The 23963-nt window shown below is 36.5% G+C and overlaps 1 protein-coding gene across 10 annotated transcripts in view; it reads right to left on the bottom strand.

Annotated features, from left to right (window-relative positions):
* Window positions 1–23963, bottom strand: part of LOC124406090 (nuclear receptor coactivator 1) — a 58452-nt gene that overhangs the window by 20226 nt on the left and 14263 nt on the right. Inside the window, exons 1-2 of one of the 10 annotated variants that reach the window (XM_046881456.1) lie at window positions 5332–5446; window positions 5259–5261 (exon numbers count right to left, since the gene is read on the bottom strand). The exons of the other annotated variants lie outside the window; for them this stretch is intronic. The gene's annotated coding sequence lies outside the window, so the exon portion shown is untranslated. Of the gene's footprint in view, window positions 1–5258; window positions 5262–5331; window positions 5447–23963 lie in introns of those variants that run through there. 10 annotated transcript variants of the gene reach the window in all.

Genomic DNA, 23963 nt, shown 5'->3' with positions numbered 1-23963 from the left:
CGCACCAAGTAGGTACGTATAATAATGTAGCCACGCAAGTATTTATATACGCACACACAAGCTATCCCAGATACCTCCTGCGCGCAGAGGACACCAAGAGGAAGACACGAACGCACACACACACACACACAGAGAAATATACATACTTTCCGTTTTCTTTCTGGCAGCGTCACTGTTCGTTCGTTACTCAATCGATAGGTGCCATCCATGAACTGTACAACAATAACGCAGAAGAGCCCAAACGCACATGCAATGCGGATTCATTACCACACATCCTCTTTCTCTTCTATGTACATATATTGTATTACATATACATATATGTTATTAATATTTATATGTATATATATATATATTCACATACACGTAGGATATACCCACGTAATTTTATAGATTTCGACATTATCCGAACAAACTTTCAAACTCATGCTCTGCATGAGCATCCTTGTAGCAATATTTTCTCCAAAATAATCATATTATATAGAATTAGAAAATATCTGCAGGTGTGTATCCTAATAATTTATTGTCCTTTCCTGTCTGTATAATGTACTACATATATATATATATATATTTATCACCCGTATACATAAAATTGTTTTTATCCTATCCTTCTTCTTTGTAAATTGGCACATTGCAAAACGTATATACGTGGATATATACTTGTAACTATAAACATCCGTAACAAAAATATGCATCAGCAGCAGCAGCAGCAGCAGCAGCAGCGCGAAAATCCGAACCAAACTGCGCTGATTTCGAAACAAGGGAAGGAAGAAACGAGAAGATTAATACGAAGTAAGAATAAAAGAAAGAAAAAAACCATACTTTTTTGCTTCATCTTCAAACAGATTTCGCCCGTCATACGTATTACATACGAGTTTCGATCGTAGAGCTGACGCCATGGATTTACGAAGGTGAACGCAACGACGACGACGACGACGACGACGAGGAGGAGGCGAGTGAAAGTGGCCCGGCCCCGTGTGTTGTGGCAATGAACGTGACATGCTGACCAAATTCTTTAGTAAATCGTTATTAGCCATCAGGCTAATCGTAAGCGGACTGGGAATAGAAGAATAAAAAAAAATATACCCATCGGTATAGCGATAAAATAAATTCTCTACCTAATGTACTATACATTTTTTTTTTCTCCGTTGGGGTATATCACATGATAATTTCATTACATGTTTAACGTGTCTGTAGAGATTTTATAATACGGTGTATTCCTGAATGTAATTCGATATCCATATTATTGTATTATCGTAAATTCTCCTTTCTTTTCTCTCTTTCTCTTTCTCTCTCACTCCTATCATCACTATATTTAATATTATACATTATACACCTACAATCTGACCGTGCCTCGCGTTGATATCAGTTCGACACGGTCTGATTGCGCAGCTTATCTGCAGTCAACTGTATGTACAACTCTTGCAATGATAAAGAAATGACAAAGGATGAAAGAAAAATTTACGTACCCTTCACATGTGAATCAACACGTACGATATATTGACACATTTTTCAACGTACACCCTGTACAATAAGATGTATACACCTGTATATATGTATGTATACCCGGCGTCCATCTACACCATGGTCGGTGTGTTACGCAAATAATATCATGTTACATACATGCGGGAAATATTGTGTATATAAAACAAAAGAAATTGACGTCTAAAATCGTGGTAATTAACTAATTATAGAGTGTTTCGAAATATAATTACGACGTTGGATATATCATGCGTATATATGTATTACATAAAGTTTAACTATGTAGAGAAAATAAGAATCGCGGCGGATGGAAATCGGAGGAGTGTGAGATCAAAAAAACGAACAGATGGAATGAAAAAAAAAAAAAGAAAAGAAAAGAAAAAAATGATGCCCCGATACAAGGAAAACATGAATGATTATCGCAAATCTTATACGCAGGTACCTATACGTATTACGACAATCGGCAATGGATTACCTAACAGCTGTGTCTCTATACAATAGGTTTATAATATATACCTTGTACAGGTATAAATACGTGTACCTGGAGCAGCCTTCGGATATGAAATGAATAAAATAAAACAAGACGGTGTAGTATGATAACCCATTATACAAACTGTAAATAATACTAATAATGGGAATAATTAAATAACGACAATGAATTCGAGAATAGAGAACATACAAAGAAGAAATAACGAATATTATTAATTACAAGGTATCAAAGTGAGATTTGTTTTACCTCAAAGACGGAATAAAAATAATCAGTGAAATTCGTAAGAAGATGATAAAAATATTATGCCAGAAATTTTCTACGTTATTATGTACAAATTGGTCATATTTTATTTAAATACACGCCTCGTGACACGGAATCTTTCTATTAACATGTAGCCACTTATTTATCATTATCCGCAATGAGTAATTTTTCACATGGCAGTATGAATAAGGTGCCGTCCTCGTCCTCGTCCTCCTCCTCCTCCTCGTCTTCGTTGAAGTTATACGAACGATACAGATAAAACTTTATATTGAAAAGTACAAGTGTATAAATAAAAGCAAAAGTAATATAAAGTGAGGCAATAATAAAAAGTAAAAGCATGTATAATAAGTACGCGAAAATGAAAATAGCCAAAGAAGAAAAATATGACGGTAGGTACAACAAAGAGTGCGGTGTTGGCGTATCTACGGCTGGGATACTGCGAGATTTTTTTATAGAACTGAAAGTTTTATTAGGTATACGTATTGCAAAATGCGAATCTTCTCCCGATAGTCACTGCAGCACGAATTCAGATCATGTGAGTTGGTAATCCGGCTCGAAAATGGAGCAATAAAAATTATTTGCCTGTCCAGATGCCGCAGATGCGTGCATGCGACAAACGCGACGTGTATTGCAAGGAACCATCGATTTTGTTTAAATTTTTTTTCATGCATTTTATAAAACAAGAGACAATTTCTTGGCGAATATGTATGAAATATATGTATGTACACATTTATGATATTCGAAGAAACAGATGCAGAGAAACAAGTAATAAAAAAAAATCTTGAGACGACGAATTGCCAAGATGAAAATTGCGATAAATTTGAGTAAGCAAATCTCAATTTCCGCCGACTCGACGGGGCGGCGCAATTACAATCAGGGTGAAATTGCGTAATTCTGTGCAAAATATTACACAAATTGTGACAAACGAACGAGATTCACGAGGATCGCGGAAAGTCGTTGTTGTTGTTGTTGTTGTTGTGGTTACTGCTTCTGTTTCTGTTTCTGTATTTTACTTTCACGTCTCCATGTCTGAGCGGTGTGTACTTACGTCATATTTTGGGTCATTTAAAATAATATATATGTAATACGCGATAATGAGATGTGATTGAATAATTCGGAACAAAGTCAGCGGGAAGAAAGGAAGAAAGAAAGAAAGAAAGAAAGAAATAAAGAAAGAAAAGAAACGGCACACTTTGTATCGCATGAGTATAATTCAAGACCCCATCGCCGCTTCACCAATGTATCGTAGTAGCGAAGCAAAACGCTAAAGAGAATTCGGCTTTAGTTAGGAATCAGCATCCGCGACCTTCCGTCGTCATCGTGATTCAGGAGGATCGAGTGAGCGCGAGCAATGCCAGCCGGCCACCCACCACCACATGTCAGAGATTTGCAACAATCATACGGCGAAAATTCAAAGTTTCGTGTAAGCAGCGGTTTTGCGCTGTTCCTAGAAAACTTGCCCAAAGAATTTCTGACAGCTTCTTGTATGCTTATATGTATACAGTTATACGCACAACGACAAGATGTGAAGTACAAGCGTTCGATAGAAAACACTAATTCGCATTTCTTTCATTTTTTTTTCTCAATTTATTATTATTATGATTATTTATATTATTATATTTTAGTTTTCTAATCTACCGCACGTGTAAAAACGACAACGAGATTGTGTTTCCTCTTACTTCTGCTAAATATGCTAAAAAATGCATCAGTGTTACACACTTCTACGAAAGAGAAATAAAAATCCGATGAAAGATGAAGGAAGGAAGGAAGGCAGGAAGGAAGGAAGGAAGGAAGGGAGAAAGATATTTACCGGATATCTTCCGGGAAGCGTGTTGCAGCCGAGATGTTGGGCTCGGGTACTTCAGTTTGTTACATTGGCGAATTAACATTACGAAACGAGAAGAGCCTGGTAGTCACATCCTGCATAATATGCCTACACAGGCATAGTGTACGCGAGTAAAACCTGATATTTCCTTTGAACCTTATAACGAAGAACGAGGCTGCCAATAAATACAAGGTAGACCGGTGCTGGGTCGCCATGACGACGCTCGGCGTCCCCAGCGAGCAGCGTTACTACGATGACGTAACATCTCCATCTCCATCTCTCTCTCTCTCTCTTCCCTTATGACGCCACAAGTGTAAGAAAAATTTCCGACAATTCAAGGATCTCGCAGCCCGAGTTCGACCGAGAAAGAAAAATCGATTACGGAAGTACAATTGGTACATTTTTCAAAAAGAGACACGAGGAGGGGTGGATGGTGTGGGGTGTAAAAAAAAAAAAAAAAAAAAACAGATAAGGAATCGTACGGATTTTAAAATATATATAAAAGAAAAAAAAAAAAAAATATTGGAAAAAACTTAATCGAACGAGACAAAAGTGATTTTCGATCACAAAATGCAGAAACGAAGAAACAATCAATTCGCGTGCGGTTCTCGTTGGCGAAACGAGAAAACATATTTATCATCGGAGAATCTCGCGAGTGCTACGACCTCCGCGACTCGTTCAAGGCTTGACCTTGGACATCATAAAAGAACGATTCATCGGTTGAATATCGGATATATATATTTCGCAAAACGACCGGAGCCCAGCTGTTGTCACGACGCGACCCATGCTCAAAGACTGCATTATAATAAATATAAGGTGTGAGAATTTTTTTCTCTCCGTTCTATAACGTCGCGTCCGTCGTGTCACACGTTATTCTCTCTCTCTCTCTCTCTCTCTCTATATATATATATACCTATAATAGGTTACGTTATGTATAAAATAAGAAAAACGAGCCACTACCGGGCGCTGATTTCGCAAAGATCCGCAAAATTGGTTCGTTGCTGCTGCTGCTGCTGCTGCTGATGATGATTCTTGTGTCGATAGTCGACGTTGACGTTGACGATGGTGATGATGATGGTGGTGGTTGTGGTGGTGGTGGTGGAGGCAGTGGTCGTAGATTGGCCGATCCCAAACAGCAGCCGCGAGTTCGTTTCGTCGTCGTTCGCCGAGGACTTCGTAATCGCGTTATTGATATACACACACCTACTGCGTCACACGGAGCGATATCCTCTCGTCTCTCTTCTCTCTCCTCTCTCCTCTCCTTACCGATCCTTACCTACTACCTCTTCGTGTCCGCCGACGCCGGCAGTTTTCCTCCCGTCCCTTTTCTCACCATCATTCTTCTCTTTCTCCATCTCGCTTTATTTATCGCGTCTCTTTAGCTTCTTTCACGCCCCCTCCTCCCCCTCCTACCCCTACCCCTCTCTCTCTCTCTCTCTCTCTCTCTTTCTTTTTCTCTCTGAATACGTACCGACAATATAAAGAAAGTGCAACGGACGCAAACGCCTTGACGAGAGTCCGTAGTGCGCCTGCGTCTGTCCGACAGTCCGTCATCATCCACCGTATGTCGTCCGCCATGATCAACGGTATTACATGCATGCATGCACACACACACACACACACACACACACACGCGCGCGCGCGCGCAGATTTTCAGTAGCAGAGACAGCGTAAACATAAATCGCCGTTACACACAAACGCGATAATTACCTTGTGCCCCGAATTCGAAGTTGCCAAAATCGCCCCCCTCTCCCCTCTCGGTGCCATTTTCATTCCCTATCCAGAGACAGAAATCAAATTCTTTCCTCTACCATAATAGAGCTACATCACTGCTGGTGACAACGATCGAGAATTGAAACAATCATAGCTCTTTATTATACACTTAGTTCGCTTGTGCAATTTATACTGTAAGAAAGATCTGCACTATTATACAGATATATGCATATATGTGCACACGTATATAGTAGAAAAATGATTTTTTTTCTTTTTTCAAACTACAATATAATTGTCCTTTCATATCGGTTAATGTATGATTAGAATGACGGAAGAAAGAAAAGACAGTGACGAGGACGACAGATCAAGGAGATTCTCTGGTCGATTTCGACGTTGACGTATTTAACTCGAAATTTTTAAGTCTAAGTAACTCACAAACGAAAAAGAGCTCAACAGTCCCATTCTGTAAAAAATTCTGAACGAAAAAACTCCAATCCATTTTCATTTGACGCAGAAGTAAAGAAATGGCACAGATCCTACGAAATTGCAATAACAAATTCGTAGAATTCATTCCATTTTTTTTTATTTCCGCGTCAAATTAAAACAAATTTTAAGATTTGTTTGGTAATTTCAAAAACAAAAACTCGATATCACCGAAATTTTAAAATACGCACTTCATTACAACTGTTGATTTTCTTTCAAGTATAAGGAGCCGATGGTCATCGACATTATTATTATTATAGTTTTATAATAATAGAAGAAGAAGAAGAAGAAAAAAGTATATAAATTATAAGAAATTTTCATTCTGTCTACCGTAGAAATTCAAAATCCTTAGATATTATACTTGAACAAGATGTAAAGATGAAAATAAAAATTGTTTCATCGAACAAGCTATATATAAGACACGCATTATTTTGTACGCAAATATTCGTTACAGCCATAATATTAATAATTTGGTTAATTAATCTCTTATTAATTCGTTCCAGGAAGATTCCATTCGACTGGCCGATTATTAGCGTTATATAACATCTCACGCGTATAAATATTGTCGAAATAAATATTTCGTACAAACGAAAAATTGGAAATACTAACATAGAGAAAAAGAAAGAGAAAAAAGAACAAACAAAAAATAATTTTTATTTTTTTTTTCGTTTAAATAGAAATAAAAAACTGAATCATAAAACTATCTCAATAGACAGCAATGCAGTCAGTTCTATATTATTATATCTTTGGCGCGCAAATTATAACCGATATACATATAACGAATTTTCTGATAACCACATTGACCTGTTCGACACGAGATGCGGCAATTAAAGTTCGTTATACAACCGAGCCGTTGCTGCAGCCACGATACTCTGGTGCTACGGTACGAATACGTATTTTATATTTTAAAGTACAAGATTCGGGTCTCCGCTAAAGGCTATCTATGTGCTTCGCAGTATGTATGTACATACATCAAACCCGCCAGAGGAAGACAGTGATTGATAAATTACGACTTCACGCTGGTACTTAGATGTTATGATGCATATGCGCGGTTTAGATGGAAGATCAGCCAATTCGTTAGAAACAATTTTGTAAACAACGATATTGCATATGTATAGTGTATACATATATACAATAACTAGCAAACAGTTGCAAATTCGTGCATAGCAGTTAATAACTAATTGTAAGATTCATGGAAAATCCATAAGTATTGACATCACCATTATTGACGATGTACGGAAATCATTTTTCCAATATTAATAAGATAATCGAAGAAGGTATATGCATGTCTACGAATTTTTTATCCAAGCTTTGTATTATTATATTGATTATGTACGTAAAAGTATGTGTAATATTATACAATGAACGATTGCACACACCGTATAATTAATTATATGTAATTACAATTCACTTACAGCGAGCACAGTAGTTGAAGTGACGAAAATTTTTTATAAAATAAAAAACAAAGCAAAACAAAAAAACAATATCTTTCTAAATTCCCGCGGCATCAAATTCCTTGCAACACACACCGCGACTTCTATACCGCGGATTGAAATAAAGAGAATAATACAAACATTTTACAGCATTATGCGAGCTGCTGCAGAGAACGACGCACAAAATGACACGATGACGATGATGATGGTTACTAGTTACACGTATGCGTATACCAGCTGAACTAACTAACGTACAATCTTCACATCTGCAGAAATATTCAAGCAGACCTTCGAAAAGTGAGCAAACTGCAGATAACACCGTGTATAACATACGTATGTATGCATAAATATATATATATATATATATATAACACAACCGACTGTGAGGGAATTAGAAATTCATGGTTACTTTTCTATTTTTATAACCTAATTCTTGTTTTAACACAGCAGGTTTAAGGTAAATACAATGTCCTAGGTCTGCGCGTTAGCTTATTTAAGCCAATTAGTCGAATTGATTCATCTCCTGTATTTTGTTTTTCATTTTTTCGTTTTTTTTTTTTTTTACACCAGCGTATCGGTTTTCACGTCATACTGCAACTTCGCGTAAACGTTTTTTTTCCCTTTCCATTTCACAATCAGTGGCAGTGAAAAATAGCTGAATAGAGATTATGGCGTTTCAACTAACCGTGACCATAAAATCCATCGATTATTATGCATGCATAATATCACATTGAAGAATACTTCTAATCCTTTTATTTAACGGAGGAGGAGAGAAAAAAAAAACATGCATAATATTAACGAAAGAATATTACAAAATTTACCGCCATAAGTTGCCGCCTGATTAGGTGACCTATATGGGTGCTAATTAGGTGTGACGACATAAATTTTGGTGTTCAATTTTTTTCCAAGAAAAGAAAAGAAAAAAAGCAAACTTTATTTATGTGGAATATTTTTCCATTAGAGTGACCTATAAAAATATGTATAAGAGATATATTAAACAACAATGTATATCTGTATGATTTGAGTAATCAATGAGCGCAGAGGTAATTTGGGTTACTCGACAGTTCTTCGCTCGACACTTATTCGTGCCCCAATTCTGCGTTCCGGTTTCTTTTTTAGCGTTTTCCATCAACTTGATGTATACCTTACTCGAAAAAGAATTGGGATTCGTTTAGGATTTTTCACTTCAACTTAAAAGCCTGCAAGAAGGGAAAGAGAAAGAAAAAAAAATTAAAAAGTACTACTTATAAGATCGAGTGTTTAAAACGATTAATTCCATCTTTATCTATGAGTTTAATATCGCGAACTCTTAAAAAAAATCAGGATTCTTTGAAATTTTCAAAAGTTTTTTCCGATCGATTTCGTACCGGTAGAATCATCGTTTTTCAAAAAAAAAAAAAATCCATAGTTACGGGCAGCGAGAATTACTCAGTTAATTGCAAGAGTTATTAAAATTCTTTTAAATTTCGCCAACAATGAAAAATGAAAACCAGGATGCCAATGTAGGTACACATTATAAACCAATATTTTGTTTTCAACGTCAAGCACGATAGTTTTCAATCTAGCACCTATCGAGTACCCAAAAAAAAAAAACAACACACAATTCCTGTCTTGATATTAATATCCGAAATATTTGTTACTCCGATAATTCTTGCGAATGAAATTCTAATAAATTGCCAGAGTATAAGTATTACAATTTATGGGTATGTTACATGTGCAATAATATCGCAGGGACCGTCGTTCTCGATGTGTTCGCGTAGGTATATACATAAACAAGTTGTGACGAATGCCAAGGACTGAGAGCATCATCTCTTTACCACTCTCGGTATTCGCTCCGTAATCATAAAATATATACGGTGGATTCACAGCGAGAGGCAGGCAGGCAGGCAGGCAGGCAGGCAGGCAGGCAGGCAGGCAGGCAACGAGGATATTTCTACGAGACAAATGTAGGTAGGTATAATATACCTACAACAACGCGAAGGTCAGGCCTTCTCCTGTTCCTCTCTCTATTTTTCTCGAACAAAACTAACGTCATTCGAAGCTAATCATAGTCGGTATATCGCGACCTCCGGAAACTATGGCGAGACTGATAAGCGACTATACCAAGATATTTCACGGCTATACATACATACACGTATGTAGATATCATTCACATACGCATTATGACAAGCATGCTCATTCGAGTATTTAAACGCACCCTTCCTTACCGACATCTCTGTGACATGAAACGTGCGTGCTTCACGTCTACATTAATTGGTGCGGTTCGCAACGCGGAGACAAAAGAGATTAAAATTTGATAACAGAGAATGACGCGTAAGTGTGTAGCGGAGTGTATTTATATATATATAAGGTATGACTTGGACGGCATTACGATGATATGCGGGTAATAACGCGGCTCACTATCGCTACCGGAAGTTCGACTCGTTAGTGTACGTAATTAAATGAGAATTGAATTGAATGAATGAGAGAAGAAGAAGTAGATTATAAGAAATACACTCAAATTTACACAAGGATGACGATGAGCATCGTTGCGAGTTTAGAGAACTATACGCGAGAGTTAAAAATGTTTTGATATAACGGCACGAACGTGTGTGTATATAATCTGTAATAACAGCTTTAATCAAATATTTATACTCTTTAGAGGAAATACTAATTTAGTCAAGTTCAAATTATCTTGTATTTTTACCACCACCGTCACCCCCCCCCCCCTTTCACTCCCCTTTTATATCCCGAAATGACAAGTCAGACTCAACTTAATCTAAGAGATAATTGTTCGTCAAACAAAATGTACGTGTACGCTATTTATTTTCATCACAAAAGACAAGCACTCTCTTCCGTTTTATTTTTGTTTAGTTTTCTTTATTTTAGTATTGTTTAGACAGAGAAAAAGGTTTTTAACCGTATGAAAAAGTAGTGCCTTTGTGCTTAAAATAAATTTGATGATAAATTAATTTACCAATACAATTAAAATCAAATAAACCACGATTATAATATAACATGAAATTTTCTACAAAAATTATTATACCCTCGAAATTCTAACGACAATTACCATTAGTCAACGTTCCGTTATCCATAATAATATTTACACACCTATAATAAGTCCGAAACATTTTCAGAATATAGATGGAAATGATCACAAGTGCAGCGCAATAAACAAATTGCATTTTCTTTAGAATCGTATAATAGTTATAAATTATAACCTCTGTAAAATAATCGGTTAAAAAACACAGAAATTATTTACCTACGTCGTTAGTTTGAAAATCTTCTATTATAATTTACACAAATTAACAATAAGTATACATCTTTGTACACAGCGGATCGGATTGACAAAGAAATACGTTCGTATCTACAATTCATAGATATATAGGCGTATGTATATATATATATATATATATAAAATGTAAAACGCGAGCAGGTGCTGTGAGCGAGTAGTGGAATAGTTAGGTATGCCGAGAATCGCCGAGAATCGAATGTACAGCCTTTGAAACGAGACTCTGTGCGATTTTCGCGGTAACAAGTGACAGTCGTATATCACTTGGCTTAGATCACCGTCCCAAAATGTCGTCTCTCCCGAGGCCCCGACGACGATCGGTGAAATCGTCAACACCTGTGACGTGTTAGATTAAATATCTCTCAATAGGTGTATAATTCTGCAAGCGCCGCGAAATAATCGAGAGTGAAAAAAAAAAAAAACGATAGAGAGAATGAAAGGAAGAAAGAGAAGAAGAAGAAGAAAAAAAAAAAGAAACAAAATTTCGAAATAATAACACGCCCTCGTCGACAAATGAAAAACATATAAAAAATCATAGCTTTATAATATTTCGTAATTATAATCAAATTCTGCCACTTTATTCGAACGAGACACGTAAAAAGGTAATTAGAAACAACGAGAAGACGGGAGCGAAGAAATTTCAAAAATATATATATAATATATACACACATTTTATATAACACGTATTTTATTCCATCTCCGATCCTGCCGTAGTCGCGGCCGCCGCAATGCAGCCATCTTGGATAAAATCAGCCAGGCGCGAAAGAACTGGAAGGTTACGTTAATATCATCCGTTTTACAGTGGTCTGCAGACGATGAGGACATAACATGTGCCTTATACACCTGCTGCTGCAGTACTGCCGTAACTGGATGATGGAATAAACGAGTATAGGTACCTTGAACTTCGGATTCAGGAATATCCGCGAAAGTCTTGGATTCCTTTCATTTGTTTTTTATTTTGTATTTATTTATTTTATTTTATTTTATTTTTTTTTTTTTTTTCCAATATTTTATCAATCCGCGAAAATTATCAAGGTCATCGTAAAATTGTAATTGATTCACCGCAAAACCTAACCACCTACAAATGCTTTGAGAATATTTTTAGAATTTTCTGACGTAAATATTGTATTTTTCTCAACTATTTTTATTATAATTATTATTACCCTATTTTTTTCCTACACAAAGCATGAATTCCGCTATTCAGAGTTAATAAATAGAAGAGAATTATATAAATATCAATCGATGATACGTCCATCATAATCACCATCATAATTGGGTCGTCCACGATTTATTTCTCTCACCACCGCTATTCTCTCGTAAAAATATCTTTCAGATTCTGACAATTTATTAATATTGTCTATAAGCAGCGCGGTAATATTGATTTTATGAATATATATTTCAAGTGTATAAGATGACGTCGTCGTAAGGTCTTGAAATAACTGTGCTCCACTGATATAATATGATACATAATTGTAATTTTGATTAAATTTCTTCACCACTAACGACTATGGTTTCTAAATAATTTTTCATTTTTCAAATTACTATCAACGTCACATATTTAATGTCGCATCCTGTGGAAAGTAGGATTAAAAAATAAGAATAATAATAATAATAATAATAAAAAAAATAGATTCTTTTCGCTGACTCATTATTATTAGCGCTGCGCACTTCCCTGCAAATACATCTAACATATATGTACGTATGCACAGTATACATGTGCATGTGTATCTCTTATACATACATATATACATATATACATATACATATATATATATATAATTCCTGAACTTATTTCTATTTTTAACATTTGTCTATTTCGTTTCCGTTCTTTTTTTCATTCTCTCTTTTTTTGCGTTTCGTTTCGCTGTATTTTACTTCTTATGTACAACATCCGTGTCAAAATACTTTCGTTCATCGCGACACGCGTTATTATTTCGACCGGAAAATACTCGCCCCGTTACACATGTCTAATACATATATACATCAATATAATATGCCGAATTTTCTGAAGAATTTTCGTCAAATCCTATAATATATTTATACACAAGCCTATGAATATCCTCGATCACTATATGTATACATCGATAAATAATTATAGAATAAGATGAAAGAAAACGGGGAAAAAAAGAGAATGATATATACATACATCACATATATATATAAATAAATAATACACATTACGACAGATCGTAGCTTTATAATTATCCATATACCTGTCACATACGCGAAACATGTGCAGTCATATCAGTATCTGTGACGCATCGGAGAAACGATAAGTAAATATTGATTTAAAAAACTAACAAATTTATGAAAAAAAAAAAAAAAAAAAGAAGAAGAAGAAGAAGAAGATGAAGAAGAACAAGACATAGAAATAAAATAACCTTTATTTTTCCAAAAACAATCGCCGTATGGTTTGGTGTGGACGTAGAACATATCCGCGGTAGGCAAAAGCGAGTCGAGAAACAGGCGAACGGACCGACGGACGAACGAACGAACGAACGGTTTGGTGGGTGGGCTTGCGGCAGACGAACAGACGGACGGACGGACGGAAGAACGGACGAACGAACGAACGAACGAACGAACGAATGGACGGACGGACGGACTTGACCTGCCCCAAAATCAAGTTGGCCTGCGTGCGTACAAACTTGTGGATTGGCCGCGGCGGCGACGGCGGCGACGACGACGACGACGACTAACTGACGGTGAGGACTCGACGTCGTTGTGAGCGTCGCTGCAACACCAACCACCGTCGATTCGTCGTCACGACGCTACGCGTCGCCCCGATTTCCCGCCGCACCGTATTTGCACAACGTGATATGACGATGACGACGATCATGGCAATAAAAACAAAAAAAAAAAAAAAACTGGGCTCGTCTGTCTAATTCTAAGACCGAACGAACGAACGAACGAACGAAATAGAGATATAAAGGAATAAAAAAAAATGGGGGTTAGAGGGAGCAGCACAGCGATTACTACACCTGCTTCGGAAATATTTTTCAAAGATTATTGAACACGTCGTCGCGTGTCTTGCAATTATTATTTGTTACTCTCTGTCTTGTCTTGTCTTTTTTTTTGTTTTTTTGTTTTTTATGTTTTTTCTTCCCCATTCTTCTTACGCGGCTTTTATTTTACCTTTTGCCGGTGCTTGTGTATCAAAACGATAGCCCCGGTCGGTCGGTTCTTCTCATCATAATACATATGTATATACATGTATTTTTTTTTACTACATATATATATATGGATACACACATACACACACAGTTGAGTGAGCGAACTTGCGATTTACTCCTCATTGTCGGTTATTTTTGTAACACGTGTGCGTATAATCATCAGAGGTATAATATAAGGTAAATGTCGAGACCTGTGACACACGCCGGCGGCGCGTCGCTTGATATTCATACGAGTGTCGACACGCACGCGCACATCTATTATACTGTTTATACAATGTGTTGCTCTTTCTATTTATTTATTTATTATTTACGTATTTTCTTTTTCCTTTCTTTTTTTTTTTTCTTTCTTCTTTCTTTATTCTTGCCAGAAAGAATTACAGGCTTAAATTGAAACCACGCGCGGTAATCGTTACCCATTGATTCGCAATCATTGACGATTCATCGAGATACTTTTAAAATTATGAAACAATAATAATAATAATAATAATATACAAGGGGGATCGTTGAACAACAAGTAACTTCACCGTTAAAAAGGAATATTCATATTTTCGCAACACGGAATATGATGATTGGTCATTTTCTTCTATGTACTTGGATGACGAAGAAGATTTTGGATGACTGTGCGTGAGTTTAGCGGGTAGAGGAGGAAAAAAAATATCAAGCAACTGTACGTAAGCGTTCTTTCTAGTTATTTAAATGGATTCGTATAATATATGGGGGGAAAAAAAATAATCATCGATCACACACACGCTCGAACGCCGAGAAGCATCAGCTGCCGACTGGTATAAAATTCTACGGAATCTGATGTAACGGTTTTCTCCGCTGCCGCGATACTCTCTAAAAACGTACGGCTTATCGCGAAGCATTTTCTGGAGAACCTCGAGGATTTTTAATAAAACTTCGTTCGCTATATTTGTTGATAAAAACACACGACGAGTGTCTATATAATTCTTTAAAATGATTGGTTCCCCCTATTTTAAACCATTTTAAATCCAACAATCTAACGATCAGTTGATCGTATTTAGATACCTTCGATACCACGTCTAGGCGTGCATGTTTGAAGGCTTCATCGACTTTGGGAATTGACCGATTTTATCACGCGGACAGGATAAACGTCGTAATCGTAGTATCGCATCGAACGCACGCGAATGCAGGTTAATAAGTCGTCTCGCTGCACTTCGACTTCATAAATCACTTTTAGTCATTATCGTGTATCCATTATCGCGAGAAATATTATTGATTTCTTTGCATTCTTGGTTTTTTTATTATTTTTTTAAATTTATTTATTTTTTATTATTTCAATGCGTGTGAAACGAACAGGTGAAAGTCCGTGTGAAGCATGATAGAAATATACAGATGCGTGAAGAATTTGAAAATTTATTGACACGCTAATTGTGTTTTCATTTCTTCTTTGTTATTAACAATGCACGTATGCTTCACATAGTCGTAAAACAGAAGCGTACTTGCGGTTTGTAACGGAAATTCGTAAGTTTCAGAACTTTATTTACGAATGAATTTCCTGCACGGCGCAGCATAGCAAGATATTTTTTCAATGATTCACCATCGATCTTTTCTCGTTAAAACGATCCTTCGTTTGCAACGGTATTATAAGCAAGGTCGTCATTACACAAAGTTTCACTTTCAAAATACCCAAGCATTTGTTTTTTTCTCATTGTATCTTTCATGTCGGTAGATTATTTTTCTTACTGTACAATACAGTAGAGATAAGGGGTAAGGACAAATTTTTATCATGTTTCAAATGAAAACTGTATAATCCATACAGAAAAAAGAAAAAAAAAATAATATATATAATTCACTTGGAATTTGAAAAATTCAAAGTATTCGCTCAAATCATATAGATTTACGTGTCAATTACGGATGATAAATTATATACAACAAAACATTGTGGTTGATGTTTACATATTTTTAATGATATTTCATACTACTTTTCACAATTTTTAACATTAATATGCAAATTTTTGTTTCTCTACCCATCAACAAATCGTCAAAACTAAATAGTGATAAATATTGAAACAAATTGAATAATCCGGTGGATAAAATGTCTCTGACAATAAACTAAGATAGAAAAAGTGAGAACGATGAGTTGGCAATATAATATAAATTATATACAAAATAGTTAGCGAAAGAGAAATTTCCGTCAGAGATCGAGGAGTCATATGTAAAATTTGTACATCAATATATATGTAATACGTACAAATACGTTTCTCCGTATCACCTGAACAGTTTCCTGGATAGTTTACAAATAATCTACGAATCAGAATTACGCAGACCAGTATCGAATTGGTCATTTCAGCAGACGAAGCATAAAGAAGTAAAGGATGAAAGAAAGAAAAAAAGAAAGAAAGAGAGAACGAAGTACATATGTAGGCTCTGAGACTTTGGCTGCGGTATCCCATTGAGGTATCCAAGTGAGCAAGACGTACGCAGGGGGAAAAGTGAGCGAGTAATTACTCATTTCCAAGAAGATATCAAAGTCGCATTGCATATATACAGGGCACATGAATGCCGTGTGCATGTGTTGAAAAAAAGCTCGTCACTGCTCGTTCGGTTCCTCTCTATCCAGCGGAAAGAAAGAAGAATCAGCAGCATGGCAGAGAGCTGCTGCTGCTGCTGCTGCTGCACAAGACTCTCTACCACTGCAGACACGACGAGAGACCTTGAATAACACGCTGCTATGGAGAGTGTAAAAGGCAGATAGGTAGGTAGGTAGGTAGGTAGGTAGGTTGGTAGGTAGGCAGAGAGGCTGGAATGGCGGTGCCTCAGGTATAACCTACGCGTACATCATACATCGACGTGTGGTTCTTCTCCTCGGCTGCACAGAAGGCAGGCTAATAAACTGACGCAGGTGCGTTCTCATTGTCAACAACAGCAACGGCAACGGCAACGGCAACGGCAACGGCAACGGCAACAGCAGCAACAGCAACAGCGGTACACACACGTCATGCACCGTCGTCGATTTATGGATATAAAAAAGTGTATTAACCGACCGTCGGTGAACGCCGCAAATCTCTGCCTGTCTCTTTCTATTAAACACACAAGCACACGCACACACACGCGGAGATTGCGCGTAGAAGTTGGCATGACTGGTGTGCTCGTGTAGTCAAAGGAGGACTCCGACTACTATAATAGGACACCGTTCTAAAGAGTGTGGTGGGAGGGGGAGTATTCAGCAATTCAAGATCAAGGATCCAGGATCCTCTTTTCTGCACGCCGGTACAATACCCTTGAATCTTTGATGCCTGGCGAATTGAGGAATGCGCTGAAAATCGACTCGAGCTAACTGAATAAAAATGCCAGGTTCCATTCTTTGGAATACAATAATGGCGAACCATGAATTCTCTGAATTAAAGGACTGATTCTTAATTTTGCCCTTGAAATTACCCGATTATTCTGAAATAAAAATTTACCCCCCACCCCCATCAATATTATTGTTGGTATTATTATTATTGTTCTTATTTGTTCACTTGTTTTAAAACTATACAAAAATAATAACAATTTCAACCCGACTAAAGCAACTAATTGCGATCTCTTGCACTGAAAGGTCCAACCGGTGGGAAATTTTTTGCGTAGAAAAACATGCCTAGTACGTAAGCATCACGTATCTCTATTCGATCGAATGAATGAATATGACTAGACTTGAATCTTCAGGCACGTTAACTTCTTCCAGAGTTAAACTTTGCTGGTGATTTTTCAATTTCACAACATTACGATATAGTATGGCAAACTATAAACTTTCACCCAATAACTCAAGACGTCTCAGATTCTAAAATTACAATACATACATATATATATATAAATATATATATATAATATACATATAAATTTTCAGTAAAATTCAGTTGAGCGATATATATATATATATATATATATATCGCTCAACTGAATTTTACTGAAAATTTATATGTTCAAGAAAATGGATGTATTGTATATATATATATATTATATACGTATCGAAGAAGGTACGTGAATCATCATCAAGGCTGCCTTTGTTTTCTATTTTCACACGGCGAGTCTGTTTCATTTCGTTCGTCCTAAGAATTCACCCGCATCATCATCCAGCGATAACAAAGCTGCTTTCCGGAATGCATGCAATACGACTGCGTCATTTTTCACATAAATTGCATCATTTTTTTTTCTCCCTCTCTCTTTACTTATATTCTATTCAAAAATCGTTGCACTGGTATTACATTGTGCTGAAAATAAATCGCACCGATTTCATGGCTCCACTGTTTTTCTAACGATGCAGCGATTTTACATAAATTTACTTGAACCACGGATTCTCTGACGTATGATCTGTGATTCGCTTGAGAGATAATTTCACCGTCCGAATATCCTGAACATTGGAACTCTAAGCTATTTTTTTTTTCGTCTCAATAATACAAATTACATCTAGTTTTATCAAGAATATAGTCAGAGCTCCTTCGAATATAGAATTCGAGAATAATCTGTGTCCTTTCATGTAAGAAAAAGGAGTCAGGCAGAACTGAGAGTTTAAAAACAAAAAATTGTAATACTCAGACGGATATATATATTATGTATATTTTCTTTTCAACTATTATTCGCAATTCTGATCAGAATCAGAAGAGAAGATAAGGGGGAGAAAAAAGACAATCGTAAAATATTGAAATCTCGATCGATTCCGCATAATGCATATTTTCAAACATGCAGCTTTATTCGAAACGTAATCTCACGTATTTGTTGCACTCGTTCTGGAACTCGTATCATGTATACTAAAGAAATTTCAAAATCGTTCGAATCAGACCTTGAACACTAGTAATCCAATTTTTAAAGTACGTTATCGACTAACTTGGAAGTAGTATTCAACTATACGTGTATATAAATAAATTATCAATGCTAATTTACTGTCCGGCGAGAAATGTGTCTTTGAAAAATCTAAGTATAACAAATAAAAAGTACGAATTAAAAACCACGAAGAGTTGAAAATACGAGGTCTTTAAATCGTTGAGAAAAACATTCAACGAACTTGATTGCAAAATTGTAAATGTTGGTAAGAGGAAAAAAAAAAAAAAACAATAATAACAATAATAATAATAGTATTACACGTCTGTTCCGCGAATTACACAGACGATTTTGAAGGCATATACCTAATATACAAAGCGATTCTCGCGTGTCTATCATTCGACGCGGTTTCAGAAATCGCTTCAACGCGTGCTAAAGAAAATAAAAAAAAAATCCTCGCAGTTAGAAGATTCTCCTCAGCCTCTCTAATTGTAAGGTTGGTTTCTAATAACTCTTGCTGGAACGTGGTTTACTGATTTTTCATGTTGTTTTTTTCCCCTCAATTTAAGATGAAGAGTAAAAGTAAGATTTCTCATTGAAGAATTTTCCCGCAATGTTCAGTGCGGCAGCTAAACTCTCGCACTTACATTATTAAACCTAGACTTGATGCGAATGATAAAAGACATCGAGGAATGATTTTCAAGTTTATACAAACTTCAATGTAACGACTTTTTTTTTTCAAACGAAAAACCGTTATTTTAAACCTTTTACCAATGTCTGCAATATCCAATAAAACGTACGCAAATGAAACAACGCGTGATATTGATATACATAGAAAAAAACTCAATTGAATCTTTGAACAAACATTTTTTTAATATAACGCGTATCAAGCATAGAATATACATATGAAAATAATTCGACAATTTATTATACTTTTTTACGATTAAACAAAAATGCAACAGATTAAAAATTACAGCGATATAAAACGTCTGCGCTCGCATGAAAAGTTATAAAATCAAAGTAATTAAATTTTTTTGTTAACAACACCCCCCTGCAAGAGAATGTTTTTCGATGATATTAAAGTAGAAAATACGACTTGATAATTTCGCGTTGGACTGAAGAAGTAGAAAAAAAAAAAGAAGAAAGAAAGAAAGACCCCCCCCCCCCCTGTTAAATACAATAAAACCCAATTGCGTCAAAGTTACATATGTATATGTTTATAACATACATTCTTGAGTACCAAAGTATTGATTTTCACCAAAGCCTTGTTACTTCACGTAACCAACTCTTCAATAAATATATATATATATACATACACGATACGAGGCTGAAGAAGTTAGCAAAAGTAAGATTATCCTAGCGATGCGTATGTATTAACTCTACCTCTACGATTGTCTCAAAATCCATTTAACCACGATAATAAAAAAAACAAAAAAAAGAACATGCCAATAGCTACGTAGTTCAAAAGAACCAACAGTTTAAAATTAATTATTTCCAATAAAAGATAAGTATTACACATAACAGAGACAACGTATTCCCTAATTTTTCGTCACAAGGTATAAACGTGTTACGAACACGATGCCATGAAAATTAGCTATAAGTACTACGGTGTACATTAAACAAAGCAAAGCGCCAGACGACGAAGACCTAGCGCTGCAACGACGACGGCATCGTAGGCAGAAGGCGTGCAGGAGTTGCAGGAGAAGAAGAAGCACGGAGCCACCAGTAGTGGTGGTCGTGGTGGTGTTGCTTCGCTGCGTAATTCAGACTCGAGACTACGGTAGGTATAAATCGATATGACCAGGGTGGAAGTAGAGAGAGAATTTAGTAGTGTTGCGACGCGCGTTAACATCACCGCTTGCAGGAGGGTAGACCCCCACCCCCACCCCCACCTCCGCCCACCTCTTCCCCGTGATCTGCCTCCGCTTTTGCTGCTCGGGGTGTAACAACGACGACGACGACGACGACGACGGCGACGACGACGACGAGGAGGAGGAGGCTTTAGAGGGCGGTTTTCGACGGTGTCGCGTCGCCAGGGTAAAAGGAGGGGGAGAGAGTGAGAGAGAGAGAGAGAGGGAAAGAGAGGGAAGGACGGACAGAGGCGCACAAAATATCGATCAGTCTACGAAGGACAGCAGTCAGAGTATAAACAGGGGTCAAGGTCGTCGTCATACGCGATGGACGCGCATGCGTTCTGCATCAGTCTCAAATGCAGAATGTCGTCACGAGGCGAAAATTTTTTTTTTTCTCCATCGATTTATGTATTCGATTTCAAGCATGTAACCAAGTTTCTGTTTTTTTTTTTTTTTTTCTTTCCTTTTTTCCTACATCCAAAATGCTCCCATGCGATCACGCAACTTTTCCATCGATTTTTCTCTCTGATATTTATATTTGAAGAAAAAAACAAAGAAAAAAAAAAAATTTTTTTTTTTTTTTATTTATTTGTTTCTTCGTTTGTTTTTGGTAGTATTTTTTTTTATATTGCGTCACATTATCGAAAATCTGTATGGGAGGTTTCGATCCCGTCGGGGAAAGAAGCAACGGGTCGTTGCGTCGCGTTGCGTCGTCCGACGCATGCGTATTTAAATTGTTTCGTCGAGCGCAACGCGGCGGCGACCAGACGAAAGTAAAAATACTAGACGAGACTGTCAGCTGTTCTGTGTTTACGAGAAACACGGTATGTATGCATGTATGTGTGGATTTATTCGATGGATTGATAATAGGCGCAGCCGTAAGTATATACACGTGTGTAATACGGATATGATCGTATTGACGACTTGACGTCAATCTTATTGTTACAAGGAGAGGATGTAAAATGCCGCCTTTACGATATTAATATATCACGACGATGATAACGTTAATTAATTAATTAATACGTCTAAAAATTCTCTCTCTTTTCTCATTATCAGCTGCTCGTCGTTTTCAAGAATGATATATATAATTGGAGGGATTTTTAATTTTGATATATATAAAAAAAAATATACTCGAAGTTAGTAACATTACTGCACCATTAGAATTGTCTGAAATTTAGTAAATCAATGACGAATCAAACATTGGCATATTTTTCAAAAGGCAACTTCATCAAAGTGAAATTCTAAAATTGCAATATATAATGAATTTCTTACCGATGTTTCGTCACGTTAACGTTACTTACGTCAACTTCGTTATAAGAAAAAGAAAAAGAAAAAAAAGGAAGAGAAAGGTAGTCACTTCACTTCACTTCCACCACCGACCAACTGACCATATATGTATACTCATTTGACGTACAATACCAACTGAACCGCAAATCTCCAGTTGCAATTATGCGACGCATTTCCGGTCCACCGCAAAGGTTCTTTTTAACGCGCTACTACGGCGAATAGATTGTCGCGAAAAACGAATGAACGCGAACGAAGAAAGGCAAAGAACCTGATTAACCGTCGCGACGGTGTATAAAAATTGCATCTATTAATATATAATATTATACAAAAATCGTGACTACCGTACAATGATGGGAAACGATAATGAAAATGAAACGTCATGTATTATGCATAATATACGAGTCGGTGTATATAGTACATATTGTAACAGTAAATTTGTACGTGACGTGTGGGACGATGACGTCATGAAATATATTATTTTTCCCTCCTCGGGAAACTTTTTTTTTCCCCTTCCTTCATTTTTTCATTTTTTTACCACTCCGACATGAAATTCAATGTAAAAAAAAGCGCAAACACTTTTTCATTCTCCTCATTTCTCATTCGTCGTTCGTTTTTCTTCTTTCCTCCTTTTCTTCTCCCGGAGCAACGAGTTTCGTGATTGAAAATCAACCGAAATATTTTCCTCTACGTAGGTACCTATATCTTCCCCGTTATTGAGTCACGAAGGTTGTCGTTCGCTTACGCATTCACGTTGAAAACTCCGACGATCTTTGTACTGTACGCTTGTATTATATATATATATATATATATATATTATTATTTGTATTATTATTATTGTCGTTGTTGTTATGCATACTGTGACGTTGCCTCTAAAAAATTTTTGTCTATCATTCATTTCGTTCACCCGAATTAATGTAATTTCTATGGGAACAATTGTATGAAATTTACATATTTATATATATATATATATATATATGTATATGCGAGGCGAGGATTGAGTTTTCCTCACCGACGTTCCTTGACTGTTCGTCGTCAGCGGCGGCCGCGAAGTTACGCGATGCGGCGGATTGTGACAATTATGTATTATACAGAGCATATCTCTCGTAACCGAGTTACGCGACTCGGTGATGCCTGTCTCGATCGTTACAGGGAAGAGAATGTTACATGTACGCAGGTATTACACGTATCCATCGTACCTACATTGTATATATACATATAGCTTGCGAGCGACGGTGATAATAGAAAATTTCACGACCTCGAATTATCGATGGTTGAAAAAGCCCATGATGTTACGATTATTTCCACATCGTACAACGTATAGATCACATATTAGTACGACTGTATATCTGCTGTGTGGGAAGAGCGAAGGTTAGCTGACCGTAAACCATGACCTACAAAAGCGAAAAGAAACTACGTGATAGAAATACGAAAAAGAGAAAATCCTGATAGAACTTCTGCTATAGTCGAGGAAAATTGTGAGTCACGTTTGAGAAAGATTACTCGGTATATGCGACTAGTCATCAGAGAAAACAAACAATAATTCCAATTTATTATGACGGATGCCCCCCCCCCCCCCCCCCCCCCACCCCTTCCAACACACAATCTGCTGCAGTCACATTATTGTCGTGTAATAAATATTTTCCGAAATTGTATTATTTTTTTTTTTTCAGAAACAGCGAGAAAGAAGACAAAAGAAGAAGAAAAGAAAAAACATAATAAACAATTATCCGACACAGATGACTGCAAGTTTTCTATGTTTTCTCGTTCATTTCAGTTTAACAACGACTGCTGCCTGCTCTAATTTCCTATACTAACAACAATTTTTTAACAAATTATAACTAACGCTTCTAAGGTTCCAGTAAGGTTTCAAATTCCTCGCCTTTGCTCTGATTTCAATTATGTAAGTATAGGCTTTTCTCGACGTGTACAATTCGCAG

Source organism: Diprion similis, chromosome 4, assembly GCF_021155765.1.
Source record: "Diprion similis isolate iyDipSimi1 chromosome 4, iyDipSimi1.1, whole genome shotgun sequence".
NCBI classification, from domain to species: domain Eukaryota; kingdom Metazoa; phylum Arthropoda; class Insecta; order Hymenoptera; family Diprionidae; genus Diprion; species Diprion similis.
This window is presented reverse-complemented; position numbering and strand designations above follow the sequence as displayed.